Source organism: Poeciliopsis prolifica, unplaced genomic scaffold, assembly GCF_027474105.1.
Source record: "Poeciliopsis prolifica strain line A6 unplaced genomic scaffold, Auburn_PproV2 SCAFFOLD004, whole genome shotgun sequence".
In the NCBI taxonomy this organism is placed as follows: domain Eukaryota; kingdom Metazoa; phylum Chordata; class Actinopteri; order Cyprinodontiformes; family Poeciliidae; genus Poeciliopsis; species Poeciliopsis prolifica.
The window spans coordinates 3,586,958-3,594,013 of record NW_026562379.1 but is presented as its reverse complement, the minus strand read 5'-3'; positions in this window follow the sequence as shown (position 1 = coordinate 3,594,013).

The following is a 7,056-nucleotide window of genomic DNA, read 5'->3' as shown; positions in this document are numbered from 1 at the left end:
AAAGTTTCACTGAATATCTGGTGGATAATATTGATGAAGAGTTTCAACCATGAGCAGATCCTGTATATTTAAAATCGATTGTAAAAAAGAAAAGAAAAAAAAAAGGATTTTCTTGCGACAGCAGCAATGTTACTCTACATTAGGATTATTTAACCAACCACTACTTTTGTCAGTATTTCTGAATTAAAATCCTCTTGTTTGCGTTGTTTCTTCTCCTTCTCTCCCTTAGGTCAGTTGAACGTAATGGGTATGCATAATATTCAGGTGTCTTTCACTATAGCATTGGATTTCTAGGTTAAAAATACATGCAGTATATTTAAAGAGTGAGTGGTACAGTAATGTATTTCTAGCTAAGCATGGTTGCATTAATGTGGCAGCTACTGTTTGTGCTTTTGAGTTTGTTTGTTCTTTTACTGCATCCCTGTCCTCTACATATCTTTCACTTTGAGAGGGGAAGTTTCTACGGCGTCTGCAGATTATTGGAAGTTGCGGAATCTGGCACCAGATTCCCACAGGCTTATTTTTATTTTAGTATTTTTTTTAATACTTGCTGCCTGAATTCCCAGACACGCTGAGGGAAGTAGAGGAAGAGTGACTGAGCTGAAGTGGAGGATAAGTGTGTCCAATAGTCTCTGTTTTAGCTCCATAGCTGCAAGGATGTATTGAATGATGTCTAAAAAAACCCTCAGCCTCCATTCTCTCTTTTTTTTTTTATATTTAATTTTCCTGTGCCATATTTCACCAATTGTTATTCAGTAACTAAGTTTCTTCTCCCTAATAACTGGTGAGCTCTGAGTCCTTGTTACGTCTTGCTTCCTGTGGAATCTGTGTTTTCCTATTGCTGTCCTTTTTTTCTCGCGCTGTTGACTCTTATTACTTGTCTGACTTTTTAAACTTACTGTACCCTCCGCGTCTAACTTGTTTTTACTCCGTGCCATTTTGCATCTCCCTTCAGACACTTCATTTCTCCAACCTCGGGGATGCAAAATGATGTCTGTCCCCAGTCTTTCTCCACTCTTACCTCGATTGAACTTTTTTCTCTTGTTTCTCCTCAGTTTGACCTTTGCTACACTCGACACCCTCACCTAAACTGCAGTCTTATTGAATTGTATCATGATTGCTGCCATTTTTTTTTTTTTTTTTTGTCAGCTGACCCTGTTTAACACTAGATGTCACTGGTGACAAAGTCATTAAGTGGCTTGTAGTGGTTGAAGGCTTTGAGCCAACATGAATAGAAGAATTGGGTATCATACCTTGAGCACCGACACATTATGATCCAAATAGTCTTTTAAAGTAACGAAACAGGACTCAAGGTGACGCCTCCTATTTTCTGCACTTATAAGAGTTTTTTTGAGCTGCGGACCAACCTGCATGTTGTGGTAATTAAATTTTTCTCTTCAGAAACTAGAAAGTGGTTTTTGGCTTTTCTTTTAATATGAAAATGCAGTCTCTTTTAGTTTTGTCTTGTGGTCAAACAGATGAGCAGAAATTATTTTATTTTCATATTTAAGTTTATATTAAGACAAAGTAACAACAGTAGCAAAGAAAAAGATTACTTTTTTTTCTCCACACTGATCTACCATCCATCCCATTTAAAAATCTGACTTGATTTTTTTTTTTTTTTTTTGTTAACAGTTTAATTTTTCTCACTTGAACTCATCAAAATTGTGTTGCTTAGTCTCAGAATATGGTTTCTGTGTAGGAATATTCAGTAATCTTTTCATTTCCTTTTTGCCAGTACAGCAATTTTATCCTAAATATCAATGGTAAAAAAAATAATTTCTACTCATTTTCTTTTTTAACCACAAAAAGAAAACCTATTTTTCTATCTAATATTTAAGGAAAATATAATGACTGTGCTTTTAGTTTTTATCATTGTCGGTTTTTGATGAGAACATCCAATTACCAGTGGATGCACGGTGCCAACACCACAGAGGCAGATCTGCAGAGCTGAGAAACAGGACAACTTTTCTTCCAAGTGTTCCTGTTTGACAGGGAAAGCAAACATGTGCCTACCTATTTAGTTCGCTCCATTCCTCGCCTCGTTATTTTTCAATTTGCACTGAAGTGGAAAGTCAGAGGTTGGGCATTTTTGGCGTGTTCTGTGAGGGGGAACGTGTGCAAAGTTGTCTTAAACACGACTCTTTGATTATCTCTTCCTCTTTCCGTAAATCATCCTGTCCGCTGTAACATTTCCAGACCTTTAAAAGGTCAACAAAAAAAAAAACTGTCTAACCTTTTTCCACTTTGACAGTGAAAACATGACCAGAAGCATTCATTGCCCACTGCATCCATTTCCCTTCACCTATTCTCTCCCTTTTTTTTTTTCTTTTTCTGCCTTGCAGTTGGAGTCTTAGTTTTTCATGGGTATAAATTACAACACTACTATCAAAACGAATAGTAGACCTTTAATTGTCCTTGATGTTCTTGCTGCAGCTTCTTATTTCTCAGTTTTGTCAGAGGTTTCTCTTGGTTTTGATTTGACACTAAATGTGATGCAAAAAGTGGAAAATTCCTTGTCTTCCAAAAGAAAAAAAAAAAAAAGGAAAAAAGATAAAACGCGTGTCCTCGTATTGCGCTCAGATCGAGTAATAGGAACAACCCCATCTTTGGAAGTTTTTAGTTTGGTACCCAGTTTGCACATGCTATGGTATCTCTGTTACCGTAAGGTTTGTGTTTGAAACTGAAGCCCAACGTCTGTTCAGCGTTGAGAGAAGTGAATTGTATGTTAGCTATTTGGTCCGGAGTGAAGGACCAGCGTCAGGCTTGTGATATGAAGTGTAAATCTGTTTAATTTTATTTTATTTTTTATTTTTAAATGTATTTTTGTTGTTGTTGAGGGTTTTTTTTTTTTGTTTTGTTTTTTAAGATCAGTTAGTGATCTTAGTACTATAACTAAGCCAAGTTTGTAATTGTATATTTACTGTAAAATGTAGAACATTGAATAACTATTAAAATTTTCCTATAAAAGGAAAACTGTCTCTCGAGATTTTTTTTTTTTTTAAAGCTGTTGTCGCATGTTTGTCAACTCTAAATGTAAAATTGTGATAAAATCTAAAATTGCAGAGGGAAATATGCCGTTGTACGTTCTCTGCTGTTGAACATGGATCTGTTATTTCCCTTGTGGTGAAAGGAAACCAAGTGGAGAGGAACACTTCACTTTCACTTCTCCTGTTCTATCCGCAGACATCCGATTAACTTAAGCAATATCAGCCATTTCTCTGAAAGATTTGCATGTTACACACTGATCCAACGTTTTTGTGCACGAAACACAAAGTTAAAGGAGGCTGTAGGTCCAGTAGTGTGTAAAAAGAGAAGGCAAAACTTTTCAGATTTCACAAGTAGTCTGGAAAAATTTAGGCATTTTTAAGGTCTGGATGAGAATAGAAAAAGGAAATTGGAGAGAGGTTTTTGTATTTTCAAACTTTACTCCCCATTATGTTTGAAGATTTTTATGTTCTACTTTCCCTTTCTGCCCATATCTTCTTTCCTTTCTTTTGTTTGTTCTGTTCTTTTGTTGCTTCTACTCTTGTCTGGGCTCGTTCCTCATCTCCTTCCTTTGCCATTCTTTTTTTTTTCTTGTTTCATTCTTTCCATCTTCCATGTGTCCTTTCTTCCATTTTTTTTTTTTTTTTTTTACTTCTATCATACTCGTCTGTGTGAACTTGTAGTTTGTGTACAACTACCGAACGTGCAGTAACAAGTTAAAAACTAGTCGGCATGAAATAAAATGGATTAAGCCCATCTCATTAAAGCGGAGAGTTTTAGATTATCCTTTGAACATTCAGTCAAAAGGTTTAAACATCCTGCTTCGGTTCTTTTAAGAGTTCTGCAAACTTTACACAGAAACAATTAAACATAATCAGGCTTCTCTGCGCTTTATGCAGATGTGACTCCAGTGGACAATCTGGAAAAACCAGAATCCTTTGGAGGTAGTCTTCTAATGGCAGGTATTTAGCTGCTTTTGCGTTGAGCAAACAGTATCATAATCTTTACAGTGAGCCTGAAGATCTCGCTCAAATAGTGCTCATTACACCTATTTTAAAAGTTTTTTTCTTTATAAAATCAAAGTTTGGTCGTGTTGGTAATTTATTTATAGAAAAAGCCTCTTTCAATGAAAACCTTAGTAGGAAAAGTGAAAAGTTTGTGAAAGATTTGAAGCCGTTTACTTCCTGTAGTGCACAGCATTGCATTAGCAGGTTTTTTTTTTCTTTTCCTACCCTTAATAATTTTTTTGAAATGGCTCAAACTCTGGGTTGGGCCTAACGTGACTGAGGTTGTGGTGCTGAAGGATCAAAAAGACAGACTTCTTTCAAAAGTACCCTTTCAATTCCAACATGACTAATGTTTCATCATCAAACTTGTTTTGACCTCTAAATGTTCATTCTTGTGCACAAATAAGGAAATTTTGTAAGCACTAGTAATCACATTACTAATTTAAGTAAACAGAGACACACAAGATAAGACATTGACTCTATAAACTATTACTTAGAGGAAAGGTTTTCTGAATTAGAAATGAATGTTTAAGAAATATCCAAATAATTGCACAGGTCTCTCTCTATCTCTACCAAAAAAAGGGTTTTTTCAACAGGATTGTGATTTCTAAAAAGAAGAGATAGAACTGGGAAGAGGGCCTTACGTGGGTCAGAAGAGACCTTTTGTTTTTTTTCTTTCTGAACCAAGTTTCATTTCTGCTCTGGAGTTCCACCGCCCCTTGCAGGACCTTGAGCAGCTTTAAAGTGACACCGTCAGCCCAGAGGTCATTCAGAAAAAGGTAAGCTGCAGTGCTCTCTCCACCGGACCTTCTTAGTATCTCGACGTCTCCTCTCTTTGAAATTAAAAAACAAATTATTAAAAGAATAATAAGAAAAATTGCTGGTGGAGGTAGATCTGCAGTCACTCCAGTTGAAAATTAATACAAGAATCTTGCGGGAGTTAAAATGAACAATGCAGTGAAATAGTTAATCCTGACATGGTGATTAGTCCTTTGGTTCTAATTCTTCTTGTGTCTGAGTCCATTCCTCAAAACCCAGGTGTCCTCTGGCAGCTGAGCCATGGAGGAGAGGACATGTCTCCAGGACCAGTCAGCCAATCAGAGATGGAATTGCTAACTTTAAAAAAAAGTTTTCCTCCTGCATTGTTTGAACTCCCCAAAGAAGAATGGAACAAACACAAGGTGTCCTTGTTGAAAAATGCTTCGTCCCTGACTGAAGGAGCCTCTCACGTGATTGTGGTTTTCAAGATGTGGTAAATAAAGCCTACGTTCCAAAGTGTAACACATCACTCACTTTTTAAAGTTGGAACTAGTCACAGGCAAACTGTTGTGTCATTCAGAAATGCTGAAAATAAGATCGTATTTACAGAACATAGTGACGTGTGTAAAAAGGCATCCAAACAGTTCAAGATTATTCAATCATAACAAGATCCTGAAACACCTGTACCTTGATGATTCCTGTTTGTAATCAAATATATTCAAAATAAAAATCTTGCTCCAGCAAAGGCCTTTATCCTAAAAGACCTTTCCTAAAAGAATTGAATAAGTAGGACACTACACTATCAATGCTGTGACTACATGGGTGGCACATGGTCAGGATATCTGTAGCAACGTGGGTCTGAAGGAAAGCGAAGATACTCCATTGTTGGAAAGCAGTCTCACCCAACGAAGTGGTAACTTTCACTCTACAGCTACAGAAAATTGCTCCGAAGATAATAGTTTGGTGGAATGTTAGTCATCAAAACGACCCCATCTTTTTATATCCTGGGTTCTTACACTAACAAGCGCACTCTGATTACTGATACGTCACTGCAGGCAGCCTCTTGGGAAGATGGGAATCATCCACTCCACTGGCTTCCCAAGCTCTCTCTACACACATACAGGCACACACTGTGAGTTAGGAAGCTGTAATTTAATCTATAGAGTCAATAGAGACCAATAAGCAGCTTTGCAGCAGCTCGATACACTGACATTTAAAGAGTGACGGACAAAGAGAGGAAATCGTCTGTCTTCATAATCATACTGCTGTGGAAAGTCGAAGCCCGCTCTTCTTGCGTGCGAAATCAGTTTCACACTTACCGAGTCAGAAATTAAATCTAAAAGCGGCGACTCCAGATTTAGCTGCTGACAAGTTTGGCAATAATGAGTGACTATGCTCTAAAGGACAAATAAAAAGGAATAGACCTGGTTATGACCAGGTTCCTGGAGGACTGTGGACAAAGGCACTAAGAACACTGAGTTACTCAATTATCATTAATTAACAATTGAAGAGTTGTTAATTAACAACTTTTAGTTGTTATGTTTTCACTCCTCAATGATCATCACATTTAACAAGATGCTGCACCTGTATTTCAAGAATCTAAAGAGCAGATAGAAGGATCTCGTTTTCAGTATATTTAACGGTGCAATCTAACCCTAACCCTAACTGAATACAATCAGTAAGTGAGGGGAGAGTTAATTAACTTCCAGCACAATGCAGCAGATGTCCTAATTTGGAAAAAACTTTCCTGGTGTTTTTTTTTTTAACAGACAGTATTCTGATGTCAGTCGAGCTTTAATTACCGACCATTTTTCACACAGCCAAGCGTAACACAAGCTGCTTTACAGAGGTTGAATACAGACAGACATAAAACCATGACAGACACGCGTTGGAAAAGATCAAACTAAGTAATTTGACAGCCAAAACAAATAAGATGCTTCATCGTGGTGTTTTTCACAACTGCTGACAATTCCTGTAACGTCATAAGATGTAGTAACACCAACCAAACTTTACATTCATCCTGCACATGGTTGATGAATTGGTGACGCAGCACAACTTCTACTTCAGATCGTCTTTGGCTGAACTCATAAAGACTCACTTATAAATAATGTTTTGTTCCAGGAAATCCTAGTCACAATGTTGGAGTAATTATGGGCTACAAAAAAGACCAATGTTTAACAAGAAAAATTGAAAAGAAACACAACTCAAAAGTTATAAAATTATGACATAAAACTGAAATTAAAAACAAGAAATTATAAAAATAGAGGCAGTTGACTTTTTTTTTTTTTTTTTACTTCTATAA